The 12,567-nt window shown below is 33.2% G+C and overlaps 1 non-coding gene across 1 annotated transcript; it reads left to right on the top strand.

The window, feature by feature from the left end:
* Nucleotides 1–941: 941 nt before the first annotated feature.
* LOC128292109 (small nucleolar RNA R71) lies at nt 942–1,048 on the top strand. Its single transcript, XR_008282094.1, has one exon. It is a non-coding gene; the product is annotated as a small nucleolar RNA R71 (small nucleolar RNA).
* The last annotated feature ends 11,519 nt before the right edge of the window (nt 1,049–12,567 follow it).

The raw sequence follows: 12,567 nt of genomic DNA, 5'->3' as shown, positions 1-12,567 counted from the left end.
TCTAATGAAGAGGTTAGCTTATCAGAATTCACTAGTTTAGATTTTACCTTTTTAGAATTTATAGAATTTATCATCTCTAGTGCAGGAATTTTAAATGTACGTTGATTTTCCTCTTTCTAGGGAGGTTTATCTTCAACCTCAACCTTATTGGGTTCAAAAGTCCTTTTTCTTCATAAATTGACCGCTTTGTAATTCTTCTTGCTCGGTTTCCTTATGTTCTCCATATCACCAGCAAAGCTCCTTATGGTCTATTTTGAAGTTTGTTGGCTAGCTGTCCCATCTAGTTTTCCAAATTTCTCAAAGTTGCATCATTCTTAGCCATGTATGCTTTTAATAAGTTCTCAAGATTATAGGACTCGACTGATAGAGGATTTTCTATGTTGTTTGGTATAGAACCTTGGGGTTTATTTCTAAACTCATCAACTAATTGTCCTACTTGATTTTCCAGATTCTCCAATGTTGTTGCTTGGCATTGAATCAAGGCATCAGTTTTAGTAATGTATGCCTTCAACAAATTCTCTAAATTATTTGAAGGTTCAACTTGCAGTGGGTTTTGAAATTGTTGATTGAAACCAAGAGGTCGACTTGATCTATGCTACATGTAAGTGTTGTTCGGTCCACCTCCCTGATAGTGGATTGGTGGCTAAGCTACAACATGGTTTAAACTATTAGTAGTAAATTGTTTCAACATTGAAGAGATAAATGATACCTGAGCTGAGAGTGAAGGAAGGGTATCTACTTTATGCACTCTGGCTACCCGTCTTCCTAAAGCTGCTTGATTTGTCAGCCACTGGTAATTATTACTAGCTATTCTCTCAATGATTTCGTAAGCCTCACTATAAGACTTCGACAAAAAAGCACCATTTGCAGAAGCATATACCACCAACCTTGTGTGTGCATTGAGACCATTATAGAATGTCTCCAACTGGATGTAATATGGGATTCCATGATGAGGGCATCTACGTATTAACTCCTTGAATCTTTCCTATGCTTCATATAAGGACTCATCATCTAATTGTTGAAAAGTGGTGATCTCATTTGGCAGCTTAGTATTTTTCTAGGTAGGAAATACTTTCCCAAAGAGCATTCAGCTAATTCGTGCCAAGTAGAAATTGAGTTGGATAGCAATGAATTAAGCCATACTCATGCTCGATCTCATAACGAGTATGGAAATAGCTTCAACCTCAGTGAGTCTTCGGTTACATTGGCTATCTTGAATGAATCACTCACCTTCGTAAACAATCAAAGGTGAAGATGTGGATCTTCTGTGGGCAGTCCATTAAATTGGCCTATTCTTTGAAGCATCTGAAACATCACATGCTTCAATTTTCAAATTGTGGTGCCTCAATCTCCGATCTCTTAATTCCTGATTTTAGTTCGTTAAGAAGTGGCACGGCATACTGTCTTATGGGTCGATCCCTATCATCAGTAATAAGGATTGGATTTCAAGTATTAGCAGCTCTATTCCCTTGATCATCATTTTGATTCTCAAGGTCCATTTCTGCAGCATGTCTCTAGGCTAATTTTTCTCATAGTGTTTGTCTAAATGCCCGCTCGATTTCAGGGTCTACAGGGAGTAAATCGGTGATTCGATCTATGCTCATGAAGACCTAACAAAATCACATAAAACTAAAGAATAATTGTAACAGCCCTTACCCATATCCATCGCCGAAATAGGGTTACGAGGCATTACAGAATAATACCCATTATTCACATACATTTAAGCATTCATAATCAAAATCCAATCAAATCATTCACATCGTCCCTTATAAGGTTCTACGAGACCTTAAAACGTACTTAGAAGTGGTTCGAGACTAAACCAATAACATATGTAAACTTTCAAAAACTTAGAAATTTTTCAAAATTTAAGGGTCACACGCCCGTGTGAACAAGTCGTGTGCCTCACACAGCCACCAGACACACTCGTGTCATAGGCTGTGTGAAAACAGGGCATACATATTGACTTGCCCACACAGCCGAGGACACACCTATGTGCCAGCCCGTGTGAAATCTAAGGGGGTTACTGACTTAGGTCACACAGTCGACCACACACCCATGTGCCAGCTCATGTGCCACACACGGACAATAGACACGCCCATGTGTTTAGGCCGTGTCAAAACTGTAGGGTATACTACCTTAATTAGAAAGGGTACCCCAGGGGACACATGGCCGTGTAACATGGCCGTGTGTCGCACACGGCTGAGACACACGCCCATGTCTCTGCCCATGTGGACAAAAATAGGCCATTTGCAAAGCCAATTTGCCACCTTTTTCTCATGCTCACCTAGCCATCAAAAATGGTATCATTTCATCACATTTATGAGCAGCCAAAACATGCCAATTCACACACATATCATGTCTTCTATTCTCAACCATTTCAATTACTCAATCCCATAATTAAAACATACAATTTAGCTATAACTACAACTAATCAAACATATCCAAAACAAGCCAATATCTAAGGCATTATAACATCACATAAATCACCTTTCAAACACATCACTTGGGCCAACTTAAATGACCAAATACATACCAACTTTTTCAACCAAAAGTAAGCCAAATATCATGACTTAAATCATAATTCAAAACATAACAGCAACTCACTAGCCTTTACATGCCATAAACTATATTTACAAGCATCCAAAAATACCAACAAGTAGTCGATAGTGTGATGATGGTTCTCGATGATCCTCGATGTCCGAGCTAGCTTTGATACTCTATAAAACAAAGACAAATAACATACAGTAAGCTTCATAGCTTAGTAAGTTCGTAACAAAAATACGCAACAGTTCATAATATACAAATCATCAATTAATAAACACTTAGTAGTTCTCATATCAATCATTCAATTCTAATCCATGACCATTTATCATATATATACAAATTCATCAAGCTTCATACACATAGTATCAACTACCATATAGGTATCATATGTACCTGTACTTTCTCGTATTTATTTCATTCTCACCTCTTTGTTCAATACGTTAAATCATTTGGAAATCTTTCAATGCTTTAAGAACTCACACACTTAGTGCATAAATGTTTAGCCAAAGCTATAACGATATCGCACACTTAGTGGCATCACATTAAACCAAAACTATCTCAGTATCACACACTTAGTGCCACATAAAGCTGAAGCTATTCCAATTCGCACACAAAGTGTTGTATATAACTGAAGCTATCTCGGTATCCACACTTAGTGCCACATAGTCGATTTGTCGTCGTACACAATCGTAGTCACATATATACAATTAATGTGATATTAAAGCATTAAAAACATAATTGTAACAATATTTATCACATACAAACTTACCTCGTACTCGGAATTAACAAATCGAATAGATTACTCGATAACCTTCGATTTTCCCCTATCTAAATCTAATTCCTTTTTTTCTCAATCTATAAAAATTAAAAATTAACTCATTTAATTTTGTATTCATTCAATTTCATCCAAAAATATACATTTGGGCATTTTTGCGCTTTAGCCCCTAAACTTTCACATTTTGACAATTTAATCCCTATTTCACAAATACACAAAATTACACCAATTCATTACAAACCCATGTGTGCCGAATTACTATAGTGCCCCTAGCAGCCCATATTTTTCATTTATTTTAAAATTTAACCCTTCAATTTACACTTTTCTTAGTTTAATCCCTAATATGTATTTTTACTCAAAATCACTTTACAAAACAAGCATATCAAGAACCAAGCTTTCATAATTCATCATCAAACATCATAAAACACATGAAATCATCAATAGAAACTTTCAAATCATCAACACTTTCAAAAATTGAGACATAGGCTAGCTAGAACACGAAGCAACGATCACAAAAACATAGAAATCATCAAAAACTGAGCTCAAAACATACCTCAATCAAGCTAGAGAAGTGCCGAAATTTCAAACCCCTATTTTAGTTTCTTCTTTGCTTCATTCAGCCATTAAAAGGTGATAATGGAACCATATTTGGTTTTATTTTTACTTAATTATACATTAATTCCATTATTACCATTTTAACCTTTGTTTAAAACATTATAAATCATTTAATGAATGGCTATTCATGTAAATTTCCATTATCCATGGTTTATTCACAACATAAGGACTTCACCATTAATGAATCATAGCAATTAAGCACTTAAACAATTAGAACATCAACTTTGCATTTTACGCGATTTAGTCCTTTTCTCAAATTAGCCACTTAAACGATAAAATTAGCATAAAAAATTTTCACACATATTTAATCACATACTATAAACACCAAAAATAATATTAAAATAATTTTACGACCTCTATTTTGTAATTCTAAAACCACTATTCTGATTTAGCTAAAATCAGACTGTTACAATAAAGAATAAAATAATAATAATAAGAGGAAAGAGAAAAAAATTAAAGAACTAATTAGTAAAGTTAGAAATAAAAATAAAAATAAAATAAAAACCAAATTGCAAAGAATAATTTCACAAAAATGATTAAGGCAACAGTCCCCGGCAACGGCGCCAAAAACTTGTAATGAGGAATATGTGCAAGTGTACACAGTCGTTCAAGTAATAAGTAAGTAAAATGAGTTATCATCTCCACAGGGATTGTATAAGCTTAACCAATTAATTGTAAAAATTATAATTAACAATTTAATGTAAAAACTTAATAATTTGGATGGTGATGATTAAATTAAGTAAAATTAACTAGATGCAAAGATTGATCCCTATGCAATTCTAATCCACATGCAATTCACCTAAATGTATGAATGAATGGCTTTGGCAATAAAACAATCAACATTAAATGGGCTAGGATAATTATATTAATCAATTCAATTTACTTTATCATACTTAATAATGTTTGGAAATACTTTCATGACAACTCGATCTTTCATGAGTTTGGAAACCAAATTAAGTGTTTTCGGAGTCTTTTACTTGGTTAAATATGCATTTCACTAATTAAGGGTTTCTTAGCATTTATGTAAGGTCACATGGACATTTACGTTTGCAATAGTTTAAATACATAAACCTAAAAACAATGCAAGGCAATAGAGCTAACTAAAGATATTGCAAACCTCAACTTAGTCGGGTTTAAGAATCCAAATTGAGTATTGCACTTTTCAATTATGTGTCTACTAGCCTCGTTTGGTTAGGATCACTCAGTTAATTCGAGTGCACCCAATCACGTATGAATGAAATGCATCTTGATATTAATTGAAAACATGATTGATTGAGGCCTAAACATGTTAAATATGAATAAAATAGATCTTATTGAATTAACATAATCATCTTAGCAAATAGGATTTAAAATATCGCCGTCAATATCAAAAACAATAAAATCAAAGCAAACATAATTAAAATAAATAACAAGAGGAAGAAGTAACTCTATTCAATTCAGCAGCCTTTTGGATCTATTCTGACCGATACACTCCTCTGTTCTGCTCAATGCTTCTTTTGCTAAGGAGTTCCTAAGAATGCTTTCTACACAGCTTTTGTGGCTAAAAGATGGAAAGGAGATGGGTATGCAAAGGAAGGAAAAGAGAAATAAAATGTGAAGAAAATGCTAATGAGAGAAGAGAAATGAGTTGTGAGGGATTATGGATTAAGGGATTGGTGCATGGTATTTATAGGTGAAGGTAAGGGGTAGAGTTAGCTAAAAACAGATTCAAAATTTCTTATTTTTCTGCCATGCATAGCCAGCCATATTTCAAGGAGAAGAGGATGACTTAGTCTCCTCAATTTGAATTCAAACCAAGGCTATTAATAGCCATAGGGTGGACGGTTTCAACAGAAAATTAGTTGGCCTAATTTTTTATTATTTTCCAACTGTAAGGACCTTCAATTAAATACTGCAAAGCTTGCTTTTGGGCTGCCATCGACTTGTGCTGGAATTGGGCTTCATTTCCCCTTATTGTATAGTTTCTCAGTCCAATAACTTAGCAGACATGTCCATCTTTTAGCACCTCTTTTACTGGGTCAAATTATCAACCTCATGACCCGAATTGCATGGTCTTATCGTCCACATGAATTTATTTGTGCATGTCCATGTTTCATTCACATTAATCACATCTTCAATGTTCCTCCTACATAGTAAAAAATCACATATTAATAAATTAACATGAAATAATGTAAAATACGTACAAAAATAATGTAATTAAGCTCAAGTTCACATACTTTATAAAGTCATGCTCAATATTACTAATTAAGTAAATTCACTTATTTTAATAAAAATTACTCAAGATAAACATATTTATTAAGTAAAAATGTGGTAAGAATATATAGAAAAACCCTATATAATTTCGAGTTTACAGTGACATGTGTGAATAATATGTTATAAAATCATTTTCAGGTCTCAAACAAGCTTACAAAAACTCTTTTACTAACCTGAGGTCGAATTAAGACCAAATTGTAAAGTTCACAAAATATTAGGATGACATCGCTACGACGAGGAACATACTAACTTGGTCTCATCGTCATGTGAAGGATCCAACATCGCAAAGTGACCCCTATTTTGTACAATCAATTTTATACATTGCTCAACAAGAATATAGCACACATAAGTGTCTTCAATGTTTAAATTGATCAATTAACATGTATTCAACCTGTTTAACAACCAATTTCCAAATCATCAACACCATTTTCAAGCATAACTAATAACCAGTTCATCAATTTACACTACCAATTCTCAAAATTGACCATTTGCATCATTCAAACAAAGTAAAGCTTAGGTACATGCCATTTGATCAAAATGAAATGAGTTATTGATCTGTCGAAATTCGGTGTAGTAGATTAAACTAGTTTTCTCACTTAAGAAGCTTGAATGTAAGCATTTTAGTTACGTTTAATCACATTTCAGTAAGTTCAGTTAAGTTTAATAAATATGTAATTTGAGTCTTTTCTTGACCTTAGTGGCCGAATAAGGCCTGCAGGTGAGCTAATATACTTTGTGAGTGTGTAGAAAACCATTAAAAGGTGTATTAACTCAATACTTGCTGCTAGGTTACAACACGGAGAATACGATGTCACAACATGGGGAGTAGAATAAGAAAAGTCCAATACTACCTTTAATGTCGCGACACAACCTGAGAATGTCGTGACATACCATTGAAGACACCCTGAAACTGAGCATACTACCCTCGATGTCATGACAGAGGACCTGATGCGTCCCGACATTGCCTCTTTACGGAAAATTAATACGAGCCCAAGGCATTTTGTTCTACACAATCCAACTTTAGGGTTGGAAATGTTAATTGACCTAGGGTTAAGGATGACGGCCATTCTAAGTCTATAAATAGGCTTAGTTAACACATGTTAAAGACACTTTTCACTTTATATAATTTTCTCTTTAGATTTAGTCCTTAGATTTTCTCTTTTCTTAAGTTTTAGATTTACGTTCTTGTTATTTACTTTTGTGAGGAAGTCAGATTCTAGAATTACTGTCAAACTCTGTGAGGATTTTGTGCTTAAATTTAACACAATTAGACTTCTTCTAAACTTTATTCCTGAAATTGTTCTTCATGTTTATTCTTTCATTCAAGTTTATATTGTTTAGTAGATCCATGAGAAACTAATCCTCCTGTAAGGGATTAGTGAGTGGAGGTATGAATAATTAACTATTTTGTAGGGATTTCTTAACAGATTTATTGTTTAGGAAAGGAATAATCTAAAATCTAGGCCTGACAACCCTAGGAAGTCATCAAGGTGGGAATTAACCCAAATTTGGTAATGCTTATCCATGAACACCTTACCCCTGAATCGGTTTAGACTGTTAGGTTAGAAAATAAATAGTTATTGTCGACTTGATATTTCAATAGACGTATCGGAAGATCCTACTAGGGTATTGGCTAGTTGATTGAACAAGAAAGCCCAAGATGACAGTTGATTATGACTACCAAAGTGAGCTAATCACCCATGCCCATATTTGATATATATTTGATTATTTGATTTCTTACTTTTCATTTATTCACTTTTCTTTTATCTATTTTATTATTAGTAGTAGTATAGTAAATCAAAACCTCCCTTTAATTCTTTGTACTATAATTCGATAAAGTATTAATTAGATCTATTTATGCTTAGGTTAGAATTAATTTAGTGCTCACCTCCCTTGGGTACCATCCTCGGGGTACTTGCTTACTCTATTGTAAATATATTAAAACCTAACCTGTATACTTGCAGATATCACTTTTTCACATCTTTTGTGTAGGATTTCTACTCTGGATGTTGGTACATCCGAAGGTGGTCAAGTTGTTAGTGTCGTTGTCGGGGAAAAAAATCAGTATATTAGTTTTAATGTTTGCATACTAATAGAATGATTAGGAAACTCTTAGGTTATAATTACGAATTTAATTTTCATTTCTACTAATTTTATCTTTATGGGTTTAGTGTATGACTCATGGTAGGGGAACACCTATAAAGCCAGCCACAGATCCAAAAAGAGTAATACGTAGAAATCTTCAATAGCAACAACATCTACAACAGATGCAAAATCCACCACCTACTGTAGGCAATATACCACGTAAGAATTTGTTGTTTGACGAGGCTAACAATAACAATCCAGAAGATCTACTACCACCACCACTACAGCTACCCACAAATCTAAACATGGCATGTAACGAGAGTACTCTAAGAGAGTATACGCTACCAAATCTGGATATGGTTCAAGGGAGCATCATGACCAATAATTTTGAGATTAAACTAGCTAGGATCTAAATGATCCAGAATAATTTGTAGTTTTGTTGAACAATGACAGAGGATCTGAGTCAGCATTTAAAATAATTCTTCCAGCTTTGTGATACCGTCAAATACAATCAGGTCACTGATGACACTATTTGTCTTTAATTGTTCCCTTTTTCATTAATCGATAACGCCTTTTCTTGGCTAGATTCGTAGGCACTAGGCTCAATCACAATGTGGGATGAACTTGTAGGGAATTTCCTACAAAATTTCTTTCCCATTAGCAAGACAATCCAGCTAAGAAGATAAATTTCGATGTTCAAGTAGTTAGAAGGGAAAAGCTTTCACGAAGCATGGCAGTTTTTTAAGACACTAATTCAAAAATCCCTACACTGTGGATTGCCTGAGTGGTTACGACTACAAATTTTCTACAACGGGTTGGATGTGCATTTGAGGTCAAGATTAGATGGAACAGCAAGAGGAGCCTTAATGAACAGAATGTACGAGGGTGCATACGAACTAATAAAAAGTACAGCAATGAATTTTTCCAGCGGCCAACTGAATAATATATATATATATGGCCACAGACCATCTACTATGAAAGCTGTCTAGGAAGATGACTGATATCAACAGTTAATGGACAGAATCAACTGAATAGAGGCTGAGAAGAGTGCACCATCTGCTTATGGAATAGATAAACCACTTTTCCATTATATTAATAATCCTACCGAGGATGTGAACTACATTGGAAATTGGGGTGGAAATCCCTATTCCAATACGTACAATCCCAAATAGAGAGATCACCCGAACTTGAGATGGGGAGGAAACCAAGTAGGAGGTAATAGCTCAAACCAAATTTAAAACACTAACTATCAACCTCCTTATTTGTAGAAACCTCAGGAAAGGGCCAACCCGAATGACCATACTTTATGTGGTCAACGTTTGGATAGAATAGAGGGGGAAAATACAGTCAATGAGAACGGATGTGAAACAGGTGCAGTCTGAGTGCATCAATTCAACGAGAACATTGACTAAACTGGAAGATTAGATGAGCCAATTATTAAGCATGATGGGTGATATAAAAAGACAAATTGGCATAGGTATTCCTAGTAATACTGAAAATAATCCTCGTAGAGAAGGGAAGGACCACGTGAAACAATAGCGCTCCGATCGGGCAAAGTACTGAGTAGCATAGAAAACCTAACTTAAGAGAAAAATATGGAGAATACTAATGATCTTTAGGAAAGACCCTTAAAAGTTGATAATGAACTTAAACCAGATGAAGTAATTGTACTAGTAGTTGAGCCTGAAAAAGAAGCAACTAAAGATTCTATCGTTACAAAGATGCCATTCCCTTCAATGCTAGAAAAGAAGCAAAAACAGGATGAAGACGAATTTTTAATTTTTCTAAACTTTTTTAAAATGTTAAATGTTAACTTGCTCTTGATCGAATAATTGAGAAAGTTCCTAATTATACCAAGTTTTTAAAGGGGATTATGCCTAGGTGTAGGAAGATTAAGGTAGGTGAACAAGTTAAAATAAGCGCTTCATGTAGTGTTATCTTTTCAAGACAGGCTTCTCAAAAGTTGAAAGACCCTGGAAGTTTTACTATTCCCATAGAAATAGGGAGCATTCATTTTAATAAAGCTCTATGTGATTTAGGAGCTAGTATCAACCTAATGCCTCTATAAATATATGAAACACTTGGGTTAGGGTACCTTAAGAATACCCAAATAACACTATAGTTGGCTAACAAATCTTCATTACATCCGAAAGGAGTTGTAATACCCTGAAAGTTTCTATAGTAAGATATTACCCTTGATATAGAAAAATAAGGAAATAAGTGATAAAAAGGGAAGTTTTGAGTTATGACAATATTTGGAAGTAAATTATGATATCTTATTCAGGAAAGGACTAAATTGTAAAAGTGTGAAAAGTTTTATTACATAAGAGTAAATATTCAAAACTTGAGAGGTTAAATTGTAAATATGAAAAAGTTTAAAGACCAATAGTGCAAATATTTTAAGGGTGGAATGATCTAGAAACCAAGGAAAATGGATGAATTAGGACCAAATTGAATAGGTGAAGAATTATGAGGGACTAAATTGTAATTTTACCAAATTAAATTATGACCCAAGGATGGAATTTTGAAAGATAATCACGGGCAATATGGTCAACTAGAATGAGAGAGAAATCTAGAGACAATGATTATGTTGGAGATATTTTAGATAAATTAAATAAATAAATATTAGTTTATTAATACTTTAAATTAATTTTTAAATGATATTTTATTATTTTATTATTATTTTATTTAATATATATATGTAAGGAAAGAAAGAGGAAGATGATCACCTTTCTCATGCAACTAACGTGAGAAGAAGAAGAAGAAAAGAAGAAGTTTTCCTTTCCTTACAATTTGGTCCTTCCACCAAAAATTCACCATTTTCACCTAGAAATCAAAAGAATTTCCATAGCCATCAAGAGAGAAAGATAACAAGGAGACTATGGGGAGTTAGAATATCAAGTTGAATTCAAGAAATAGAAGTTGGAGGAGAGATAAAATTCAAGTTAAAGGTTGAAATCAATAAGAAAAGGTAAGAACATCAAGATTTTAATATATTTTTAAATTTGATATTATTAAAAAGCATGGAATTGATATTCATGTAGATTTTTCTTATATATGGACCTTGTTATTGACATGTTAGTGAAGAGAAAATAAGAGAAAGTGATGAGAAATAGTGTAGAGAAAGAAAATAAGGGTGTTATAAACATGGTAAATAAACATCTTGCATTAAAACAGTTTTGGACAGCAGCAGTAGGCTAAATTTGAAAAATTACCATAAATTGTGAAAATCAAATTAGAGGATGAAAAAAAATATGGAATTAAATCTTATTGAGTCTAGTTTCTTATAAAAGAAACGATGTAAGAAATGGAATTGTGAATTATGAGATATAATAAATTTTGTGAGATAAGGTCAGAATGATTTCGGGTTCCCCTGTTCTGACTTTGGAAAATCATCAAAAATTAGAGAAAAATAATTAAGGGCTTAAATTTATATTTTTAAAATCCTTAATGAGTATATTTTCAATAGAAATAAGTGGGAATATCATTTGAATCTCATACGAGGAGATGATTTATTCTAAGCAAAGAAGGGTCAAAACTGTTAGACAGCAGAACAGGGGGAACTTTAAAGAATAAACTATACTTATTGGCTAAACCAAAAATTCTAAAAATTTTATGGTAAGAAGATATGTGAGTCTAATTTCAGAGAAAATTAAATGATCTTAATTTGGAGTTTTTTTATCTTAAGATAAAAATAATTTAGTGACTATGACACAGATGGACAGCTTTGAATATACATATAAGTAAATAGTGAAATTATAGATAATGTTACTTATAAGCATGTTATATACATTAAGGATGTGGAATGGAGAGGAGGAGGAGGAAAATATATATATGAATATTCAGCTAGTATGGTTAATTTGCATGTTTTAGACTCAAAGACTAAATTAAATAAAAGAAAAACTATAGGGGTAATTCTGTAAAAGGTCAAGCTGTTGTATGTTACTCGGATGAAATACAGCAGCTACAAATGTACCGTAAGTTGTCCGGATGAAGTACGTTTTTTTTGTAACAAGCGACCTGTATATGATTTGACAGAAAACTTTGAAAATGTCAAAAATGACCAAATTGAAGGAAATGAATTGTTTTATTGATTAAATTAATAAATTGAATGAAATTATTAATTTGGATCAAGATTGGATGAAAATCGGGGAAAATTAAAAATTTACCAAAATGCCCCTGAATCTTGGTATCTCTGCAATTTAGCTCGTTAAGTTCGTGTAACTTAAATTATATTCTTAAATGCTTGAAATGTATGTTATTGATGTGAATATGATTTAAATATCCCTGGTATG

Source organism: Gossypium arboreum, chromosome 4, assembly GCF_025698485.1.
Source record: "Gossypium arboreum isolate Shixiya-1 chromosome 4, ASM2569848v2, whole genome shotgun sequence".
NCBI classification, from domain to species: Eukaryota; Viridiplantae; Streptophyta; class Magnoliopsida; order Malvales; family Malvaceae; genus Gossypium; species Gossypium arboreum.
Note: the sequence above shows the minus strand (reverse complement) of the source record. Positions and strands in the feature narration are given on the sequence as shown.